We start from the raw sequence: 24,458 nt of genomic DNA, 5'->3' as shown, positions 1-24,458 counted from the left end.
TTAACTCCCTAAAACTAGGTCTATTCCCCAGCCAAATAATAGAAAACAACAATGCTCCCAACACAGAAAGTAGTAGGTAAAAACATATGCAGGTATTAACCCCACGTTTCCAATTGTGCTGCTCGGCTAACATGTTCAGAACAGTTGTAGCAGCATGAAAAAACAAGCATTTGCAAAGCAAACGGGTCACGCCTATGAGACTGCTTTTTTGTTTTGTTTATTGCAGGGTGGGAGGCAACACTGAGGGAGGTGGCCAGGAAGCAACATGGAGGAGGGGCAGGAGGCCTCATGGAGGGAGAGGGCAGGGAGTGGGAAGGGGTGGCAGCAAGCACATGTAAATGATGGGCGGAAAGAGGGAGGACGGGCTGTTGCCAAGCTGACAAAGGGCAGGGTTGAGGGCAAGCTGATGACAACTAGGGCGGGAGGGAGGGGCTGAGAAAAAGCGGATGATAACAGAGGGAGGGAGGGGCTGAGGGCAAGCTGATGACGAATGAGCATGGGAGGGAAGATTTGGGGGCAATCAGATGATTAAAGGCAGGAGGGAGAAGAGGCTGGGCAAGCAGACTGACCGTGGAGGGTTGGCGGACAGGAGGAAAACAGGGAAGGGGAAAGTACATGAGGGACACAGCTCAAAAAGATACACTCCGAGTACTTAAAGACAAAGAAAAAAGTAGCACCCCTGAAAAAATTAGCTGTGGGAGGACACAAGTTATGCATCATTCCCCCAGAGGACAAACAAATGTGCGGAGGCATGAAGTCTACAGCAACTGACTTTTAAGAAGCAAGGAAAGGAGACTGACAATGAAAGCAACCAATGGTAAACAATGTGTGGCCTCCAAGCGGTCTAGAAAAGACAGCGCACGACTGTCTAGGTGAGAGCTACATAATGAACACACCAGTTAATACTGCAAGGTGAGAGGCGCTCAGAACAAGATGCATTAACTAACTGCCAACAGGGATGGGGAAATAAAAGCAGCCCACTTTCCAGCACTGGCCATATCACAACTGTTTGCCATTAAGTGTACATGGCTCATTTAACAGATTAAGTTACTACAACATCTGATAGCTTCCTAAAGGATATATAGGACCACTGTCTAGTGAGGTTACATGCAGCTAATGACAAAGGGACCTCATCAAATAATGAATGCCCACAGAAGAGAGCAGCCCTGGGAGAAGGCATACAAAGTATTAAAAATGTGCTTATGGAAAGGGCAACTGAACAGGTCCCTCAAGAGGAGATCTTTTTGTTAAAATACAGTTGAGAGAGTCCAGCGAACCTCCTATTCAAGTTATTTCAGGAAGTAGAAAAAAGGACCCTTTGATTTCAAAATTATCTAAACCCCCAGGTGCTGCCCAAGTTGAAATTACTTTGAACATGCTGTCAAAAATCCTTGTGAACAGGCATTGATGTTTAATACCCCAAATGATACGTGGCTAACAAGCAGGATTCGTGTGGGAAAACAGGACGGGATTGCTTAAAATGTAAGAAGTGTTTTTGTATCATTAGAGACCCAATTTACCTTGGGTAGACATTGCTAATCTGGGCTGAATTTTTCTGGACAACATTTTCAAAAATGGCGGATGTGTTGCAGTGATGGTGTAATATTTCAGGAACCATGAGACCTATGTACTTCATTGGTTTTGGGGGTCAAGTAGTCTTACAGAGACAGAAAATAACTCCTCCGAGCAACCCTTCCGCCATTTTCCAAAATGGCAGCTCTATAATTATGTGCTTTAGTCATCATATTGGAAATTAATTTTAATATTGTTTTTGTTTCAGGTTTTCAGTTGATTCAAATGCATAAACTTGAGCGAAGCAGGTGGTAGCCGAGGATCTTTACCTCCTGACAGAGTGTTGCTAACTACAAAATCTGAGGACTCCTTCAAGGAAAAATGTGTCACATGCCAAACTAATCCGAAAAAAAGCGAACATCAACTGCAGCTGAACAGAAGAGAGTTTGAGACGCTGCAGAAAAACGGAAAGACTAAATTCACAGAAGAATCAAATGAAGGGTGTGTAGGATCAAATACTTTATCATTGTAACAAGTTCTACAAGTCGTCGTATACAATGGAAAAAAGCCTGAAAAAATTAGTCAAAAAATAGCCAAAAACCGTGAATCAAAACAAGAATCAGAGTCTTCCGAGAAGGCGACGACAACCAAACCCAATGTCCATCGTCCACCTACAACAACTGATCTTCAATTTGTTATCTGATCTTCTGCTATCTGTGGTTAAGCCAGAACAAGGGTCAATGGGATTGATGAAAGAACAAAGTAGGGAGTATGTGAGTGTCAAAGCTCAAACATGTTTTTTTCTGCTACTAGTTTGTTCAAGGAGTACGTTTTCATTCGAGTCACTGATCTAAACAATGTGAATGTATTGGCAGCGGATTTGCACGCCCACCCAAAATGCAAGGGTGCATTAGAAAATATGAAGGTACAATGAGCTCCCAGCAGCAACATAACCACCAGCCTTCAGTTAAGTTTGCACTCTCTTAAATAGCAAATGAAGTTTTAAAGCCACGCGAGTGCTAGCTACAGATTCACACTCGGGGAGCTCAGAGAAATAATGGTTAACATTGATGAAACTGTATTGATCCATATTAATGAAATTAAGATTTTTCTGGTGAGAATTGAATCAGCAGGAACCATTTTAAGAAACGTCCTGAAAGATTTCAATATTGTACTTAATGACAAATTTTGTGATGTGCCGGAGCTCCACAAATCATGGGAGTAAAAAAAATGATGTGGTCTCAACATTTTTTTACATCCCCGTTTAATATCAGCAAAACAAAAATTGTTATAAACTAAAGTTCTTGAGTTCGGAACAGAAGCCAACAACAATGATGATGATGGCTTTGAAGATATAGGCGAATTAATTATATCACGCCAAAAAGAACAAGCATTTGCAATGCAATAGGTCTCGCAATTACGAGAGTTTAACCTATTGGTATTGTAAATAACAAATCCTTTTATTTAGGTTTCTAAAAACTATTAAAAAATAAAAGGCATTGTTATGTGCAATGCCAATAGCTCAAACTCGTGTCAATGCGAGACCTATAGCATTGCAAATGCAAAATAGTCCCTCGAGCACTTTAATGGAATCACTTTAAAGAAAATGGAATGATACACCTGAGGACCATTAATCACTACAGGTATCCGAGTTGTGTGGTGCCTTGAATATGTGTGTGGGGAGTTTGAATGGTGTGTATTAGTGTATCAGTGGTTAGTGTAGTTCCCTGAGATGTGGTGTAATGTGAATTCTGTTTGGTAGATTGAGGATGATTCTGGCTGCTGAGTTCTGGATTGCTTCCAGTCTTTTAGAAAGATGATTGGTGATCCTGGCATAGAGGGTGTTCTCATAGTGCAATTTACTGGTGACTCAGCGGGACTGTAGGTTTTTTTTTGCCTCAAAACTCGTACAGCAAACAATCAAAATGTCGTACATCATGACCAACACCGAATTACTGTAATGTGGGCCGAGCCAAAATGCAAATTAAACTAGGAACAAACTCTCTCTGAAAGGAGGTGACGCATTGCCCCTCTCAGTGTCCTATCACTCAGTGACCTGTCACTCCTAAAACTGATCATTTGGTTGCAATCTGTACCAGTCAGGAAATAAAGATCCATGGTTGAGGTATTTTTATTTTCGCCACCCCTCCAAAATGACATGAGCATGTCGGCCTGGTTCCTTCTGGGAAAGCAGGTGGTGTAAGCTGCTTCTGGAAGACGAGCCCAATTCTGTTTTCTAGACCAGCAGATGGTCCCCCTGAAGGATGCGTGCTTGTTGTCATTCAATCACCTTGAGAGCAGTAACAGCTGTCTCCGTGTCACTTGGAGCAAAAGCGATACTCAAGTGCAGAGGGGCCTGAACTGAGAACCAAGTCTAGATGATATTTGGCTTTCAGTTGCCACCATTTACTGTAAGGTCATTTATTCCAGCTAGAGAAATAAAAACGTAATAGTCTCTATAACAACAAATAAAGCTAAGGAGCAGAGAGCTTCATCTCCGTCGAGCTATTCCAAGAGCACCAAACATAACGCAGGGCACATGCTATGTAAGTGATTCATTACAATGGAAGGCACAGGTAACAAAGTCACTACAAAAATGAAGAGAAAATAAAGGAATGACAGGCAACGTTAAAGTACCCTCCGCAGTATACCGCACAATGACCGGCCAGGTAGCTGAGGGGGTTATACGTTTGCAAGTAACTTCGGCGACCTGCTTTTCACTAGTTTGAACCTCGACAAGCATAACTCAGTATTCCATCCTGCGGTTTCAAAACTGTGTACCATAAACTTGTAAAATTGTAAAATCTATTACTACCAGCACTCAGGAATGACAGCAGTACAGTACGAGGCGTGCATACAAATACATTATTACTGCCAATATATAAAATATTTAAATATGTACATTGAGAACACTTTACGTGCTTTTATATTAAAAACAAGTCTCGGCAAGTTTTACATTAGCTTAGGATAACGCGATCTGTCCAAATTTCATGAAGATGCAAGCAGCTGCCATGTTACACTTCACAATAAAGCACACAACATCAGTATCATATCGAGGCATATTATAACGAATTGCCTAATCTGTTTAAAAACACTCAATGCCTAAGCAGCAAATCACATTATTACACTAAAGACTGGCTTCTCGGCTTTCCCCCAAAAAACAAATTATAATTAAGACATAATAATTGCAGTAACAAAAACTGCCCAAGAAGAACGACGGGGCTGAGGAAGTGATCTGCTGAAATACGACAGCTATAAGATGTGCTCTCTCTGCTCTCCTTGAAAAGACGCTCCGAGCAAGATCAGTGGCGAAAGTGGACAGCTCCAAGACGGTTGGTTGAACTGACCGCTCACAGATGTGCCGCCATATGGAAGCCAGTGCCAGTGCGCCACAACCGGTTGTACAGTGTCAGCAGTATAATGAGAGAACAGGTTGAACTCCTGTTAACGGCCACAAGACGTGAAGGGCAAATGTGACGGGCATGTGCGCGAGACGGCATACCTTCCCCCAACATGCTTCTTGCTGCTCCAAAAACCGATCTACCATTCGAAATACTAAGTGGCACTGTCATATGCTCGCCGATCATGCAACCTGCCCGAGCTAATGCCAGAACAGGCAGACTGCGACATGTTTATTTTAAGCTCGACCTTTAATAAAGACGGCAAAAGAGAAAGCAGGGGAGCGAGCGCTGCATTTCATTAAAGTGATCGCGGACACGGCAAAAGTGAAAGCAGGGGTGCGCGCGCTGCATTTGAAGTAGTTAAAGTGATCGGAGACGCGATCAAGCGAGCAGAAAGGAAACTGATTAGAAGGGAGGGGGTAGTGTGAAAACAGCGGGGAGAGAAGGGAGGGTGTAATAAAAAACAAAGGAGCCAAAGCTATAGAGAAGGGAGGGGGAGTGGGAGCAGCTGTGCAAGTGCATGTGATCGTGCACTCAAGGTTTAGGCCAGCCAAAAGACTGGGTAGCACTTCGAAAATCCCACATACAAAATGTCTCTTCGAGCCTTTGGCTCAGCGAGACCTAAAAATGAATGTATCCTCATGTAACGCAACTGGTGCTATGTAAAGCGCTCGGATACCCGATACCTTCGGGTCAGGATCGCACTATATAAAACTCTAAAAAAAAAAATAAAAAAAAAAAAATAAAGATCTTTTTATAGAAAAATCTCTGGACAAGACCAACTGCAAACTGCACCAGAAAGAAATGCTTCACTGTATTGGACAAACACTAAAAAAGTAATATCACTTGGATAATACACACATGAGGGAATGGAGAGGGCGTAGGCAATATTACAATTTAGAGCAAAGTAAGAGCTCTGTTATTAATCCTACAGCATCTTGTCATGCTGCTGTAACAAACTGCAAGGAACTTGCAAAGATTAGAAGTGGTTCGTCTAATGAATTATTAGCAGAGACCACAAATATGTCAATAATACTAATGCAGGTTCCAGTACCTCCTGGTGCTTATCCTTCATACCGCGTTATTGTATTAAGGGTTGATTTTGGGTCTCTAAAGTCAACGCTCTGCATTCAAAACCTGGAATAAGTCGATGTCGCCTTTAAACTAGGGGAAAGCACCACACATGGGATAAACTGAACAATATAACATGATATGTTATTTTGAGGGACGCAGCCGACACAGCCACTGAGCTAATTTAAGAGAAGTCAAATTAAGTTTATTCAACACATGCATTTACTGCATGTTATGTAACATGTTAAAGTAGACACGTTACAGTATTAAAATCAACACTGAGTGATAAAAACGAACGAGTTTACAAGAAAAAGCTATCAATCAAATTATTTTACTCAGAAAGAGGAAACAGGTTTTGGGTTCCCTAACAGGGAAAAGGGAAAGGGTTGTCTACGTGTATACTTGCTAGGACGGCTGTGCACGGAAGCAGGGGTTGACGAGTCAAAGCTTTCCCGCTAGATGCCAAGATAGGAAGAGACATAACAGAGAGAAGGTGCGAGGATAACAAAGAAGGTATTGCAGGATTTCGAAACTAAGGAACATTCCATTTGGTCCTAACAAAGTAAAGAACCTTGGATGAGAATGTGGAATTGAAAGGGAAAATCATTTTCTCTAGTCTGGTCACTGTTGGTTTAGAAAGGAGAGGAGAGGGAAAGACATCATCATACAGTAAACTAGCATGTAAAGCTAATACTTCACCTCGGAAAATGTGGCACGGTGCTTGCTTCACAAACTATCACTTTAAAGCCTGCAATTGAATTCTAGTACTAAGCCTGAATTCTCTCCAGAGACTTTAGGAAACTTTTGATATTTAATCATTCATCTTAGTATGTAGAACATTTTACGTTTCATGGTGGCCAGTTTTTGGAACATTTGTAAGCACAATACGGATAGTTTCCAAGACTGAAGCCTTAATACTGTTGCCGCTCACCGGTGCCTTTACAATTTGGATCTTGTTGTTTTTGCTCTACCATTAAGTCCGTTGTCTGGACTGCAGGCTGGACTGGACACCAGTTGTAAAAGTTCTCTTTTTAGGTGGACACGGCAAAAGTGAAAGCAGGGGTGCGCACGCTGCATTTGAAGTAGTTAAAGTGATCGGCGACGCGATCAAGCGAGCAGAAAGGAAACTGATTAGAAGGGAGGGGGTAGTGTGAAAACAGCGGGGAGAGAAGGGAGGGTGTAATAAAAAACAAAGGAGCCAAGAGAAGGGAGGGGGGAGTGGGAGCAGCTGTGCACGTGCATGTGATCGTGCACTCAAGGTTTAGGCCAGCCAAAAGACTGTGGGTAGCACTTCGAAAATTCCACATACAAAAGGTCTCTTCGAGCCTTTGGCTCAGCGAGACCTAAAAACCATACTACACATGATGACTGCCCATGCAAACAAGTGCAAATGTAAAGAGCTAATCACTTCAAAGAATAGGATTTGTATGTAGGAAGATGGCTCTGTATATACTATACCAAAGTAAAGTATAGTGTGCACACAGTCCAGAGAATCCCCAGCGGTTTTACAGAGACCCTGGTCAGCATAACAAAAGACAGAAAGCCTTTGAGGCGCACCGCTGTGCTATGCTGCTCCTGCTTGGGAGTAGGTGTGCAGCACCTCCACACAGGGAAGGCTTTATTTCTGACCCACAAGAGCAAAAGTCTCCCACCTCAGGGGGTCAGAAACATGTCTATAAGTGGCATGCTGGTGCAGGCCAGTCAGGCACACCAGTGGTTTGGTAGGTTTTCACGTGGCACCTCCGAGGTGCCCTCCGAGTGCATGTATTAAATAATCCAGCACTGGCATCAGTGTGGGCTCATTAAGCTGAGATGTTTAGTACCAAACATCTGTGAATTAGGAGAAGCCATCATGGAGCTGTGGAACTTGTATTGACAAGCTCCCAGCCCATGTACTCGGTATGGCTTCACTGTGCACTTATGTCTAAGAGTAGACTTAGACATGATGTATAGTGCACCGTGCCTTAGGGCTGAAGGACCTGCTGTATGGGTGACTAACCTATGCCTCTTTCAGTGCTGGTAGGCCTGATACATAGGGGTGTGTACCAGGTCGACTCTTCACTGCACAAAAATGCAAAGGCTGCCATGGCAGTCTGCATGTGGTTGGTGAAGTGTCTCTTGGGGTAGCACAATACATGCTGCAGCCCTTAGAGACCCTCTCTGGTCACAATGCCCTTGGTACCACTGGTATCTTTTTACAAGGGACTTGTGTAGGCCAGAGGTGTGCCAATTGTGAAAACAAAAGTACAGTTTTTGGAAATAACACAGTCACTAGGAACTTGGTTAGCAAAACCCCAGTGCACATTCATTCAAAGATGCATCAGAGTCAGGCAAAAAGTGGGGGGTAACCAGGCCAAAAAGGGGTACTTTCCTACACGGTGTATCAACAAGTTATGACATAGTACTGAGCAGCAACTTGTTAGCAGCTCATGCTGTAAAATCTTGTGAATCCAACAGCACACCACTTCCAAGTCACTTAACTGGAAAGGATTTACAATAGCTGCTTTTGATAACTTTAATTTTGAAGCCAGCTCTTCTTTGTTTAGAACATCCAGCACACATGATACTATCACTGTGCTTTTCAAGACTGTACCAATGAAGTAGCTGCTGCAAAACAAGCCGCGTCAGCTGCAGGCATAAACAAACGAAGCTGCAAACTTACAACCCAACTGCCTTGCCAATGTGTATAAAATCACTACAAGCCATCAACATGTCCCAGTCTACCAGACAGCTTCAAAGTGGCTGAGGACATGAATCTTCTTCTACCTGATGCTGGGGTCTTCAAAGCTGATTTAACTAAATTTATCATATCGCTTATTCGGTGCCGACTGAAGGATGAAGAAAAGCCAGCTCCTCCGTAGGCTGGAGTTCATGCTCTGATCTGCCAGAACACTATCTCACTGAAGTAGGTTGGGTTTTTACCAGTACCATCTCTCCAGTCACAAACTATGCAACAGTATGCACAGCTCTAAAAGGATTCCAAAATGAGCGTGCTTAGCTTGAAGACCAGCCTACCCTGCCAATTTTCTGCAATAAAGGTGTTTTAAGTACTGTAGCTGACATTTATATGCGCAATCCAGTAGAATTTGATGATCTGTATTCAATGATGGGCATTTTCCATGTGACAAAAGTTGTGTTGCGGTGTGCGGGTAGTTATCTTAGTGGATGTGGCATAGACAATGCACTTACTGAGACTGAAATCTTTGGAAGCAAAACTGTCCAGTCAGTATTGAGCGGAACTCATTATGTTTGTTCGTTACTAGGTATGCTCATCATGTCTAAGGCTATAGAAACATTGCATTGGAATGCTTTCTGGCACAAGAAGGACAAATTAGGTTTTGTATATCTAATCTCAGAAGGGAACAAGACAGGGGGCGCTTCATTAAAAAGACAAAGCAAAGCCAGGCAATGTTCAATAAACCCAGTTCAAACATCAGAAAACCAAGTTCCTAAAGTTTGTCAAAGTGTCGTCTAGTTCCCACTAATCCGTAGGACCTGTGTGTTTGTTGGACAACAAACTTTGGGCGAGGTGCCTAGACTGATTCAGGGCACCCCCGCAGGATATGTTGGCCTAGAGACCAGCTAGCTCATAGTGCCACCATAAGCCTTTCCCTTACTAAGGAGCAAATGGTTTCTGGCAACCACTGAAGAGGACATCCCTGACCCCTTAGTGGTTGTGGAAACAGATCAGAACCTTTCACTTGTGCTCAGAGAAAATTACAGAGAATACACAAGAGGACATTTTCAATATATTTATTGAACCAGCGTTATTCTTGTATAGAATACATGTACTGCGATAATCAGCAGACAAAAGCAAATGAAAGTGATTACATGCACCAAAATCGTAAAAAGTAGGTACAGTTCTACCATTGTGCTAAAACAGTGTATATATGCAGGCATATAAACACAGCAGTAGTCAGGCGTACTCCTACTATGCAAACACTACTTTGAGTGTACCTAGAGTGTGTGTAGGACTGAAGCCAAGAAAACCCTCCAAGGGACGATCCAACCCCATTACCTGCACGGAGAGTATGTAGGAGCCCTCCTTGGTCACAAACTCTCAAGAAGATGTCGCACCGCTGTGTGGTGAAGTCTCAGCATGCAGGCACCCTCTGTGTCAGCTTGAAAAGTGTCCTATACTAATCTATTGGGATGCTTTTTATTTAGAATAGAAAACAGCCTTGCGGTGTGCGTATGGATTAGCGATGTTTATTATATGTTGATAGCCTTGTCCCCCCTTGGATGAAGATAGAACAATATTTGTACATAGCACGTAGAAGGGTCTTGTACATGATGTTCGAGGCATCGTGATAATGTTGTGCAAAGCTAGATGTGTAAACAAATTAGTTTCAGAGAAACTAATCCAACATTGTCGTGCACCCAAATATGTGCAAACAGTCACAACAGAAATATTATTGTGAAAAATAGGACAATGTAAGAAATGAGCTGCCTTGCTACATAAACCTAACCCGGGCACATAACAAAAGAATATGATGAAAAATCAGAACTTTGCAAGTACTGGGGAAATACTTGACACATGATAGCACTAGTTAACAAGCATTGAAAATGCAATAGGTTTCGCCATTTGATTAAGTTAAAGCCATTTGCTTTGCTAATGGTATTGTATGGCAAAGCAAATGGCTTCAACTTAAAGGCGAGATCTAATTAATTTTTAATGCTAGTTTTTAATGGCATCCTGTAATTGCAGGGAGTGACCTGACACTAGACAGAGTAGAAGGCCCACAACTGGACTCTTGGGCCATCCAAGGTATAAAAATAGTTTGCTTTGCCCAGTCCCGTATTCTCGAATGTTCGTTTGATCTCTTGTCTGCTTTGTCTTACATTTCTCTCTCAGTAGGGAGCCACAGTCCTAAGTGTAGTGTCCCCTAGTGGAGTAGCCCTGTATCTCTTTTTCAAGTTAAAAGCCACAACGTGTATTTTGCGCACATGTATTTTCTGCAGTATAGCTGTGCTTTTCATTTTCTGTGATAAAATGGAAAATACCGGATGACGAAGCCTAATAGCGGATAAATGGGGAAAGGCGATAGTTAGGCCAAGTTGAGCATGCGATTAGTCTCAAGAACACCAGAGGAACGGCCTGCAGAAATCTTTTCACCAAGCACACCTCTAGTTGTTAAGAGTGTACTAATTGTACAGCTCTTTTACAGATAAAGCCTCAACGTTCTGGACTCTTTGTTCTCCTAAGAGCAAGGGGAGTTGGTTAAAAAAAAAAAAACAGACCTTGAAATCACAGTAAGTCTGAAAATCACGATAGGGAGCACAGGAACAAAAAACAGGCAGTGAGAGAGCGCGTGTGCAAAAACAAGCTACGATAGATAGTGCAGGTACAAAAACAGGTAACGAAAGGGAGCACAGGCACAAAAACAGGTAACGATAGAGATCGCAGGTACAAAAACAGACCGTGAAAGAGAGTACAGGTACAAAAACAGGCAACAATAGAGATCGCAGGTACAAACAAAAGCAACCATAGAGAGAGCTGTTACAAAGACACGCAACAATAGAGAGCACAGGTAGACAAACGGGCAACGATAGAGAGCGCGGGTACAAAAACAGGCATTATAAGTCAGTGTTTTCTGTGTCAACCTACGTCCCAACCGGGTGCCCTATTGTATCCAAAATGAGAAATAAAATAAAACAAGCATTTTCAATGCAATAGGTCTCGCATTTACTAGAGTTTGAGCTATTGGCATAGTAAATGACAATGCCTTTTATTTACTTGTTGATTTTTAAAACATAAATAAAATGCATTGTTATTTACAATGCCAATAGCTTAAACTCTCACAAATGCGAGACCTATTGCATTGCAAATGCTTGTTTTTAAGTACCTACTAATTGATTTTACAGCACATTATTCATAAGATATTGGTGGTAAACCAATACATTTTTGGGCAGTTCTGATGAGATACTCAAGAAATATGCCAGTACAGAATTTGGTACAATATCTTTCTTCGTTGCAGCAAATAATTAAAATTTGCTTTTATATGGCTCTTATAACCGCAATTTTGCTGCTTCTGTACGTTGCAAGTGTTACCCAATTTAATTTTAGTGGTACATATGAGCCTAAAAGATGTGTGCTGCTGTACTGAAGTCACCCTTGGGTCTGCCTGACTGAATCCCCTACAGTAAACCCAATCCTGAGAGCAGACCACTGTCCTCCAACGTATCCGGATCTACCCTGTCTCCCGTGTGGGCAGCCCAGCCTTGATTGGACTCAGGGAGGGAAAGAGTATCACTCTAGTATAATAGCTGCAAGAAGACATTTTGAAACAGGAGGTGGTGGTACTGGATGCGCGCAACACGCAAAAGCTGTAATACTTATCCAATATATTTCCGACATATTTCTTTTGGACTTTTAGCAGAAGGCACCAAATACTTAGACACTGACCATCAAATTATAGGAACTAAACTGAGGACTAGGGAGACGAGCTCTGGCAAGAAGGCCTGAGGCGTTCTGACCACTTCTAGGGGGTCTCTGAAAACCAAGAGCACATTGCAAAAGAGCTTTTAAAGAAAGACTCAACAGCATTTTAATGTTTGAAATGTTTGATGTATCAGTGATAAAATAAAATGCAAAATTAGACATATTGTTTTCTTTCAAATTGTCTCGGATGATGCACATTGCACTTAACTGTAGAAAATTAAGAAAGCGCCACTGAATTTTGTCTTTATCTCGTGCAAGAACTTTCCTCAAAACTCAAGCAGAATGTTTTTACCTTGTTAGGAACATTTGACATTTAAAAAATTGAATGGTGCAAAATATTAGTAGTTGTGCACTGGAGAGCTATCAATCAAATAAATTTACTCGAAACCCGGGGCCAGAGGCAGAGGGTGAATGATTTAATTTGTGTCACACCTTCCCTTTCACGAACAGCACGGCGAGCAACGCTATTGGCGGTTGTTTTCAGTCAGGGAAAGATTTCGCTTTCGAAATACTCTCACACAGCCAGCAGAGTTTATTTATGAGAGAATAAAAACGCGGACAGCCAGGCTGCCTGACTCATGACTGTGGGTCCCTTATTATGCTTGAGTTTTGAACGTGCTTTCCTGCCTGTTGGCCTTTCTCGGCTGTTCTGGCAGGGCCGGGATAGGCCAGGTCTGCTGGTAAACTGAAAGGGTTTCCATTCTGGTGCCTTCCTTTACACTCTGCAGCTTCCGGTATGATGTGGCTTTAAAGTAATTCCGGCAGCGCACTTCCAAAGCTTCCTTTCAGACTTCAGTCACATCCGGTTTGGAGTTACACAACACACACAGCTGCGAGGTAAGGGCAATAGAGGGAACCTGAAACATGCACCATTCATGTTTTTATAACGTGTTTACAAATCTTAGTGATTCGGACAACTAGAGCTGAGGCAAGCCAGGAGAAAAATTTAAGTGACCAGTTACAAATCTCCCTTTTGGATCTAGTTGCGAAACATGGGATTTTGGACATTAAAATACGTAGACTAGCAGAACAATCTAGTACAATCCTGCTGGTTAATTAAAGCTGCTTCCTGAAACTATGGACTCCATTTTACAATGATAACAAGACAAGCCCGGCAGAGCGTGGCGCGCGCGCTTGGCGGGGGAGCGCTTTCCAGGCGGGGGAGCGGACCCTTTGAAGTGCGATGCCAAACGGATTGCATGGCGGCACGATGCGCGTGATTGTGCGCGTGCTAGCCATGCAATCCGCTTTTGGGAGCACTTTGAAATGCCCCCTTACAATAGTCTTGCTTTGCGATCGCTTACGCGATAGCAAGGTGAGACCTAAAAAGCCACCCTACGATGGGTGGGGCCTGGAGTAGCAGGAATTAAGAGATGCTACTGGGCAACTTAAATGATCCCATCAATGACAGGATATTTGGGGACAGAGGTGAAATTCGGCATGCTAGAAAGTCTGGGCTTAGTGGACTGGTTATACAGAATGGCCCCGTCAGAGGCACTACCCAGGGTTCCTAGAACTCCAATACATTCCTGACGACATGCAATGGAATGGAATGGATCAAATGGCAGGAGAAACCCACCCATCAAATTACACAATGGCACAGGAACTGGTTAGCTAAGTTACACAACTAATTCGTTTCAAGGCATAGGACATGACTGGAATCACAAGGCTGGGTGATCTATGGTAAAGGAAACCATAAAAAAATGCCACGAGCAACATACACACGAATACCAGTTCTTGTGATACCTATAGCCAAGGAATGCTCCAGAGACTCACTTTACTAGACCAGTAATTACACCAGAGCTCGGTCCACTGCAACCAAAAGTCACAATGGAGTAACTAGAAAGAAAGGGGATTTTCTAGTATGTCTATAGGTCACTAGAATTAAAAATCCTGAACCTGTTAGCCGACCTGCGAACCAAATGTGAGGGAGATGTGCAAAGGCTGGACAATGAAGAGTGGACGGAAGCTAAAATAGCAGCAGAATCGCTAGCCAGGATTTCTTTGCGCCTTCACCTCATTCAATTTAAATAATTTCATCTAATTTATTCCACCCCAAAAGGCTTTCGAAAATGAATGGAAGCCACGACCCTCAGTGCCTCAGAAGTAAAGGGGAAATATTACATTTGGGACTACCCTATTAATAAATTTTGGTCACGCACACACAACACACTTGGGGAAAAAATCTGGGTTTCCAATCAACGTTCACTCCAAAAATAGCAATTGTAATCAAGGACGACACAAAGGGGTTTTACGCACGCCTGCACACTAACAGCAAGAGGCATGATGACAGCCAAGAGAGACACTACAAGATACTGGCGCTCAGACTGCACAGCCATTTGCCGAATGATTCAGAAGGATGGACTATTGCTCAGAAGCAGAAAAAAAAACCGGTCAAAAAACACAAACAAAAAACGGGATCTGTAAACAAACCAACACATTTTGGTGACCATGGACTCAGTAATTTAACTAAATATATTTCATTTGGAAACTAACACCATGTGTCAGATCAATCGTTTCATTATACACGACGTGTAGGAACGTGAGAACAGAGTGTGATGTCATGCTGAAACTGTGTTTTGTCTTTTAAAATTAATCTGAACATTTTATTAAAGGGTCTAAGTGCTTCTGGGGAAGTTTGTTCAGTGCTTCCCGCCCTGACATGTGAATGACTGAAGGAGAGGATCCCCCAGCTGGCCCTTCAGAGACAGTGAAGTGAAAAGGCAGAGGGAGATGGGCGGGTCCAGGCAAGCCTTCTGGAGTAGTGAGATAAAACACAACCTGACCTCAGCACAACACCAAAAGCAATAACAGTGCTCATAATAACGAGTCAACACAAATAACGAAGTGTTTTATCAACAGTATGTGGGTTAGACAAGGAGCAGGCGTATACGGTGCCACTATAGGTCCAGAGCTCAGTCAGTATCTTGCTGCAGGAGCATTTTCTTGCCCTCATAGGGAAGCCACTTTACATAAGATGGTGTGCGGAGGTGGTGTGTAGGGCTCTAGGGCTTGAGTTCTTGTGGTGGACAGTAAAGAAGGTGAGATGTTTCAAGCCACATGGTGGCAGCAGAGAGCTTACAGGGCCCACCTCAAATTTCGGGTGAGACTGTCTTTTCGCCCGTAACCTAAAGAGGACTTCTGGGCATCTCGTTCCTTAAAGGCAGCCATTTTTCTTAGATTTTGCATTGTATGCTTCATAGAAGGACATTTAAAAAAAGATAACGAATCTGTATACCAGCAGTAAGATACACATAGAGAAACATCAATGTAACCATAATTTGTAGGAGCTACACTATGCATTAGAGAAAAATGTTCAGCAAAAATCCACACCCTTGTAATATAGCTTAATCACTTAACGTATGCGCAACATTAACCCTACTCACCCCCATTATCGGTGCAAGAACAACTACAAGTAGTCACTTCAATATAGAACGTCATTCATCTTGTTTTTTGAACTTCAGTGCCATACAGAATATATATATCACGAAAGCACTAGCGGTTGCTGGGGCGCAGCCCAATCGTCGTTGGTGCCCTATTCTGGCGTCCCCGCTTACAATGGTTATAAATCCACCAAACTCCTCTGATAAAGCACAGGTTGGCATTCCGACACGGTAAAGGTTTATTAAATGCAAAATGGCACTGAAGCTGACGAGGAGGGAGTGGGAGGGGGGAGTGGGGGCGGGCGCAGTGGTGCGGGCCGCAGTTGTAAAAGGCAGGGAGAGGGTGAGATTGAGGAAGGGAAAGATAGGGATCAAAGGAAAAAACAAGGGGTGGCAAATGGTGTGCACTTTGATGTCCTCAGTGGCCCCGCGGCTCACTGAGGACATCAAAGCAAGTGATCAGGCAGTGCTTTTCAGGCTGCCAAATGGTGCGCGCGCCCAGGGCACATGCACTGTATTTGGAGGCCTGGAAAGCACTGTTTGCACTTCCAAAAGTGCTTACTATAAGTCTCGCCAGAACAGCGCTAAAGCGCTGTCTCAGAAGAGACCTAAAAAAAGGCACTTTTACTTTAAAAGAGGCATGTCTCGTTTTTTCAACAAGCAAAAGAAATTCCCAGGTCTTAAACTTCAAATGCACGTTCCCGGAGTCTTAACCCCTTCCATGCTGGACGGATTCCCCTGCTGTGCTGATCTATTCCTGCGCGGGCGTGGTCATGACGGAACGGTTCCGTCATGAGCACAGCTCAACCGTGGCTCATGACGGAACCGTTCCGTCATGAGCACCGAAGGGGTTAAATGACTCTAAGGTACGCACTGAGTCCGTCCTGAGCATAGCGCATAGTATAAGAATTCAGTTGTCATTGTTTGACCTCCTTACAGTGGTATTGGTAGCTCACAGCCGCTTCAAAGCGCTAGCGGCAGGACAAGTATACATACATTCATGTTATTTATCGGACACATTGCTAACAACTACAAATACATAGGGGATGCGCAGGCTACCCCCGGGAGACAAAAACGTAAATATATACCTGAAAAGCGTCAGTCTTCCCCAACTGCCTGGTCCACCTGTGTCCTCACGAGCGCAGCACTCCCAGAACACACTTGTGCGCTCCCTGATGCAAGCCTGGTCACTCCTTTTAACTCCTCGGGGATGCGCTGTGATGGGCCAGTCCCTTTTCTTTCTTACATAACTGAAGCATCAGAGGGATCGGGGTTCGAAGCAAGTAAAAGTGCTTCCCGTCAGTCAGTGCAAAGGGTCAAACGAGTTCGGCCAGAAAGCCTGAGGTTGCTTCGACTCTCATCAGCAATTTAGGACACGTCCCTGGGCCACTGGGTGGACGCGCTCCCTGCTGGTCATTGTGTAACAACGGCTGAACTGGGTTATCCTCGACCTACTTTAGCCGGAGCTTAGAAACTCACAAGTGAACGAACCCCCTGCCTGCGCTCTGCCTCTGCGCGCGTTGAATCGAAATGCTTACGTCATAGAGGCTCGAAGCTCGCTAATTGCTGCAGTTTTGCATATTCAAGTAGTCATAGATTTGAAGGAGCATCTAACTCGGTACATGGTGGGACTTGTAGTTTCACTCTTCTCATTAGAAGTAAGGGATTGAAACTAATGGTGTGATCATCCTGGCTAAAATGTCACAACTGGCTGGATGGGTCAGTCATGACTTGGTACCACGCCCATCAATGTAGGAAACATGTACACCAAAGCATAGCGCTCTAACAGATGCAGACGCAATTTTTCCAAGGAATACCTCAAATAAATCTAGTTACAGAGTGATTTACGTATTACCTACTGAATGCATATGGAACATTATCTAACAAATTTTATATAGCGCTATACATGTGCACCAGTTGCATTACAGAAATGAAATAAGTCGGCTCACTGCAGTGGTGATCGGGTTTCACTGGTAGAACCAGCTTGTGGTCCTCGGGCTGTGGTCCAGTCAAACAAGTCCCAGAATGGAATTCCAGATGACAATTGAGGAGCACGAGAGGCAGCGGTTAATGGTGGTCTTTGTCAAGAATTTAGACTTCTGTCTGTCACAACCCCCCGTTTACCTCAATGAGTCTTAAAACTGTACATTTGTCAAATATAACTTGTGTGTGCACTTTGTGAATGTGGCTGATGTAAAACGTGATTGTGTTGTGTAGTACTGTCCCAAATGAATGAGCACGCCTCTCCCCGTCTCAGCTTGAATGTGACGTAAGGCCTCAGCTGCAGGCTATGGAACTGGGGACCGGAAGGTTTGAGACTTGGCGGACGCTCAACAGCCTGCTAGTCTGGGAAAATTACTTTATTTACCCGTGCCTAAACATAAATAACAAACATTTGCAATGCAATCGGACCTAAGTTTAAAGCTGAGCGCGGCGCCACTTCACGGACACCGCGCTCTGATTATTTATATATTTCTTAACTTTAACACTGAGCGCGGTGTCCTTGAAGAGGGTGCCGCGCTCCGTATTAAAGTTAAGAAATATATAAATAATCAGAGCGCGGTGTCCGTGAAGCAGCGCTGCACTCAGTTTCAAAGTTAAACAAAAAAACAAACAGAGTGCGGTGCACTGTCATTAGCGAGTAGCGCCAGCCATTGTCCAGTGAGTGCTGTGTGGGTAAGCACTGCAAATCTCCCACATTGTTTAGTAAAGAAAATAGTGCTCGCAAACTAATTAAAGCATTCCTGTATAAAGCCGCCAGTAAACGATCCAATCCCGGTGGGCGGGGTCAAAAGACGACAAGGCTGCAACAAGGAGGGACTAAGAAGCCTCCTTTACAATCAGAAGCCAGCGTTTTGCATGGAAGATGACGGTATCCAATTAAAAAGATGGGCGGGGCTTCAAGTCCCCTTCCAAAACTGTATTGATTTCAAGAAGCTCTCAAATGCCGAGAGCAGCGCAAGCGTGCTGATATCGCCAGCCGAAACCTAAAAACTTGGTACCTACTGATCGGGAAGGTGACTGGGAGCTGCACTTAGAGACAGTTGAGTCACTGATTACTGTGTTTCGCGAATTCGACTGCATAAACCACCTGAGATATGGGTCCTAGTATTGTGAAACAGTGAAGAAGCTAGAAGTGCGAAAACCATACCTCTGCAAAAAATGTATCCAAAGTAATTTTGTGGTGAAAGACCGAGAGGGAAGGTTTAATGCTGTGGCTCCAGATATGGAACTGAAACAGACGATTCAGAGATCACAGAAAAGCTCCAAGGAAATTGTTGGTTGGGCACGTAAAAGTGAATACGTTGCTCAGTGGCAGCTAGTTTACAATGAAGTTCTTTCTATTTGCAATGTTTTCAGAGAGATGACAAATTCTAAACTAATGGACCATTGTGAAACTGTTCCTCACCACGAACTTGTGGGAAAGAGAGGGGAACATTTTAATAAACATGTTGACAGCCTTCTTCATTTCATGCAGCAATAAAGAACCCCTTTGAAATAACTGAGTTTGTGCAACTACACAACTTTGTGACCAAACAATATGTGGATAACAATATAAAGGCAGGTCTACTAAATGTCCAGAAACAGGGATCGAAACTATACGCAGAATTAAAGCAGGAGAGATTTGTATTGAAAGAGAAAAAGCTGTTTGACAATCATTAAAGCTAAACTTCCATGCTTTAATTGCTATAGTAATAGTTTCTTCCAACCAACCACTCCAAAACAGGTTACAAAAACACAACTTTGAGGCACAGTGAGAGACGGATATAGCAAAAGAAAGGGGTGAATTTATCAAGGACATTCTGTCGCATGATCTTCTTCCAACAAACGCATTACTTGATAGAGATGCTGCAACCAAACCAGTGAAGCACAAACTTGGACACAAGCTCAAAAAACAACTTTTGCCTGAAGAATTTAAATTTGAAACGGTGTCCTCATTGAAAACTACTGCTGCTGTCGACTACATGTCACAATTGCAAATGGTCGAGATTTCATCCATGCAAAACTTCAGAGAGATCGTTGAGACTGTTCTATAGATATCAAAGTAAAGAAAATAAGGGAGGTCCCCTTACAATCCAATCAGGGACAGGGGAAGCATACGTAAAAACTTGTTTGTTTTTTTACCTACAGATATCAAAGTCAGCATGCACCTTGCAAGAACTGCTATTGTCTTAAACAGTTACCTTGAACTAGCTGTCAACAATTTGAGAGAAATTGGTTGAATGTCTACAGGTAGAACAATTGACCTTGCCTGCATCAAAAATTCGACATCGATACCAGTGCAACTTGATACATTCTGGTCATCAACAGCAAACAAGATGAACTTGGAGATGTTAACTCGCTAAAACATTGCTGATGCTTCAGTGAACACCGAGTTTCCAATTATTACAAGTGAAATGATTGCCAATGAGGAGTTGGTGTCCGCAGAGATTTCTTCAAAAGGTACGGGCCATATTGTTCATGAACTTAACAGCAAATTGGAGGAAGCTGACCTTTGTGTTGCGCCACATGTTGAGGGGGCTGTTCGAAATGGTCCCAGTAGTCACTGTACTGTCAAATGACAGATGCTATTATTGCGCTACTTAAATTTGTTGCAATGTTCATAAGTCAAGCATTGTCAGAGTTATGGATACGTTTTGGAACAGGCGAGAAAAGACACTTAATCCAATCCCCCTTCATATTCTGTACAGGGAACTTTACCCAGAGATGCCCAGTGTTCTTATTAAGGTACATATTCTTACAGGTGATGACACTATGAGCAAATCAGGAACAAAACTTGAAGATTTAACTGCTGTACCTGTGAAATTTCTAAAAGGATTTGCTGAAACAGAAGAACAGGACTTTAAAGTTGCAGAAAAATACATTGTGCGTGTGTGGAAAACTAGTTCGGACTGTCACACATTTGACGATCTTCGGTACGGCGAGTTCAAGAGATCAGTCCTGCTAAGTGACCTTTCACCGACATCATATTCTCTGTGTGTGGACACATTAAAAGAGCGTTCTACTTACTCTGAAGATGTGTAAATGTTGTGGATCATGCATATGTAGAGCAAGATCCATGTGAATTTGGTTTTGAAGATATTGATGGGGTGCTCAAACCTATGACATTTCTAAAGCCTCTACCCACTGAACTTACATGTACTTGCAAAACCTGTGCTACAAAAAGATGTGCTTATCGATATACTCTTCTCATGTTCAACATTCCGCAAATGTAACATGAATTATTGCCGAAACAAATAAAGTGAATTATGAAAATGTGTCTAAAACAAGGAGTGAAAAACTTTTTTTTTTCATATTCAGATCATAAGCATTGTTTGGATTATACATAAAAGGATTAAAAAAATACTATTATATGTTTCATTTATATTAGCATCTTCTTACTCTATTCTAGTCGCTATTTTGAAAGTGGCAGAAGGCTTGCTCTGAGGAGTTCTGTTCGGTCTTTATAAGACTACTTGACCCACAAAACCTATGTTTTGACACAAAAATTAATTATACAAGCCTCATGGTTCCTGGAATATTACATTATTACTGCAACACAATCACTATTTTTCAAAATGTCGTCCAGAAAAATGTAGCCTGGATCGGCAATGTCAACCCAAGTTAAATTACCTCTATAATGATACAAAAACACAAATCAAAAATGAAGATCTAGCGACAGCAATGTAATTTTTGTTTTTGTGTTTTTTTTACAGCGGTATAGGAGGCGGGGATTAGCAAACCTGTACTGAAAGTGAAAAGGAATTTGGCAGGGTTAAAGGAAGGCATATATTAATTTTCTTGAGAAATTTCAGAATAGGAAACTTTTTTCTTTCAAAGAGTAACATATTCAATCCCAACCACTCTGATCGAGCCCATATTATTAGTCACACATTAGAATTCCTGACATTAGGCAAGCAGGCCCATTGTCCCGGCTACTGTTTTTACTGGTGTCTGCTCCACAATCAATATCATAGGAACACTTGATTTGCTTTTGTTTAACTATTCTGAATCCAATTTGAAATAATCTGATAGACTAAATGTGGCTTTACCCATAGTTTATAGAACAACTGAGCTTGTACGAGGTGTGAGTTCTACCCATTCTTGCCTATTTAACCACATTCTACACATCAGACACCAGCTCTGGCTGATCGCATATTGCCATATGAATTACTGGGCCTTCTCTGATTACCTTCTTTCCCTTTTTAGATCTTCCCTGTGGCAGCACATTATCTGGATGTACTCTCGCTTGCAAGAGATATTGTATACAACATGGGGCTTGCAGCCAGCCCATTGCTTAACATTTGTTGGCTTCATTGTCACTCTTGTTTCCTGCCTTCTAATAGGCTTCACTTCCACCTCTTTCGGCTGGAGCATGGACCACATACTGATTGCTTCAGCTGGATGGCTGTCCTTCCGCTGATCATGCTATGATTGAGATACTATTTCTTTTTTCTTCTCCCGGTCGTCCTTGTTGAATCTTTTGCTATTTGCAATTATGTTTTACTGTGTCACTCAAACTTCAAACATGCCCTGTTTAGGTCTCGCCTGCTTTGCAGTGCATGCGCTGCTCGCTGGCGAGAAATTTTGTGAGAGGGATTTCAGAAAAGGGCTTTAAGCCCCGCCCCTCCTTTCCAATGGCTGGCGTCACCGTTTATGCTAAACGGTGGCCTGCCATTGGAAATGAGGGTTTTTTGTGGACCCCCTCTTGCCTCCGATCCGACTGGGTCGCCTGCTTTTCTACTGTCGCAAAGCACTTTCTTATCGTTATGGGGCCATGTGTTTCGAATTCACGCTTAATTAGAAACACATGGCCCCATAAAGCTAAGAGATTTATGCTTGTTCTTCTTGTTGCTGGTGGGCGGTTTTTCTGATGGGAGATGCTCAGAAAAGTACTCTAGAGGAAAAACGATGGAAATGGATAAATCGGTGTCCCCTAAATCCGTCCAGGTCCTTGTCTCTGGTTTGACACCTGGTGCCAGTCATGGCCTTTACGCTCCTTTACCCCACTGCCCCTGCGCGCGTCCATCTTCACCAGAGATGGCATATGTCAGAACGCTTTTAGGACGGTGGTTTGAATGCAGCTGCAAGTCTGAAAACTGGTCGATGGATACAAAAAAAAAAAAAAAAAAGTCCTTTATTGATGCAAACTTTGATTTTGCTTTTGGGTGGGAGATTTCTGCCAACGATACGGGCTGTAAAATAAGCTGCCCTAGCATAACTGGTTGGCACAGACATTTATCCAAGACCTTCATCCGAGTTCTCATCGTGAACTATATGAATGTTTAAAAACAACTATGATTTAAAACGGTGGTCTGGTTTTTTTTTTTTTTTTTTTTTTTTAATAGGAGAGGCGTTAAGCAGTGCTAATTCTCCTGATCTTTTCTTCCTCTGACCCTTGGAATGGTTTGACTCGCTCCTCATAATGGGCCTTCACAATTCAGGAGCGCAGTGGATTAAAGTACGGACCTGCCTGGAGGTGATCAATCTGAGCAACCCCCTCTCCCTCCAGTAATTGTGTGTCCAGGAATCCCTCCCCTCATTTGGCATCCACTGCGCAAGTCCGTGAAAGGTTGATCTGTAGAAAGAATTTGTGCATTGCCACTTTCAGGCTCAAAATTAAGTCGGACCTAATTTCTGAAAGTTGCCATACTTTTGTTGTTTTTTTTTTTTGCAGTTTTACACAGATCGAACTCGACACAAAGTTATTGGAGGGCTGTACGAGAGTACCAGTTAAATTATATGAGTTTTTTTTTTTTTGGGTACAGTGAGATTCATTTATTTGCCCAGAATCCTAGGGTGCTGAGCAGACGAGTTCCAGGGTCGGCAGTTATAGCGTAACGCCACATCCTCTCTTCCTACATACCACCACCCCTCACAGTCGAACAGAATTCCTGTGAGTTAAGCGAGTTATCAATCCATTTGAAGTAAATGGCGAAACAGTTTTAGTTGGTCGATCACATTATAGTGAATAGAGGGAAATCCTGCACTGAGGAGGCAAAGGTCTGCTTCGAAGTTTAACTCAATTGAAGCTTTTGGATGAGTTTGACGTATAAAAAGATAGTGGGATGGGTTTCACAATGTCAGTCAAGAGTGCAACTTGGTTTTAGTCTTTATAAACCGTTCGTTAAATCGGAGTATTGTTGGCTACGTTTATGCAATTTTAGAGTAACTAGACACTGAAAGGTGCACGTGTTTTGCGAACGTTATTTCTTGAGCTGTAAACAGCGTTACTGGAGATTTACGCAGTCATTTTCAGCTTTTTTAAAATACATATATGCATATGTGTAAATAAATGTGCACATGCATATATGGTGCAACTATTTCAGCTGTACATGCAATTTTGCATGCAGTCCTTGAAGACCAGCAGGGCGGGGGGGGATATGCATGCTACCGTGAAAAGGGCACCTAGGTGGCAGCCCAATCCTGCTCCACCCTCACCTTCAATAAAACTTCACCAGAGCCGTGGTTTCCCCTCCTTCTGCTCGTCCACGATGCAGGAAAATGACCCAGCCTCGCAGCCTGCAGTGCACCATGGAAACTGCAGTTTTTTGTGGAAACGATAGCCACAGTAAAGTCATTCGACTCCGTCTCCTTTCCTTTGAAACAGAATACATGTATGTTTGGTGAAACAAAACAAAGTTAGGGATGTTTTAGAAATACAGCGTC

General features: G+C 42.9%; 1 protein-coding gene across 3 annotated transcripts in view; it reads right to left on the bottom strand.

The window, feature by feature from the left end:
* DENND11 (DENN domain containing 11) overlaps positions 1-24,458 on the bottom strand; it is a 182,601-nt gene that overhangs the window by 134,249 nt on the left and 23,894 nt on the right. The gene's annotated exons all lie outside the window — the stretch shown is intronic.

Source organism: Triturus cristatus, chromosome 4_1 (genome assembly GCF_964204655.1).
Source record: "Triturus cristatus chromosome 4_1, aTriCri1.1, whole genome shotgun sequence".
Classification (NCBI taxonomy): Eukaryota; Metazoa; Chordata; class Amphibia; order Caudata; family Salamandridae; genus Triturus; species Triturus cristatus.
The sequence above is the reverse complement of the archived record's forward strand: the minus strand, read 5'-3'. Positions and strand labels throughout refer to the sequence as shown.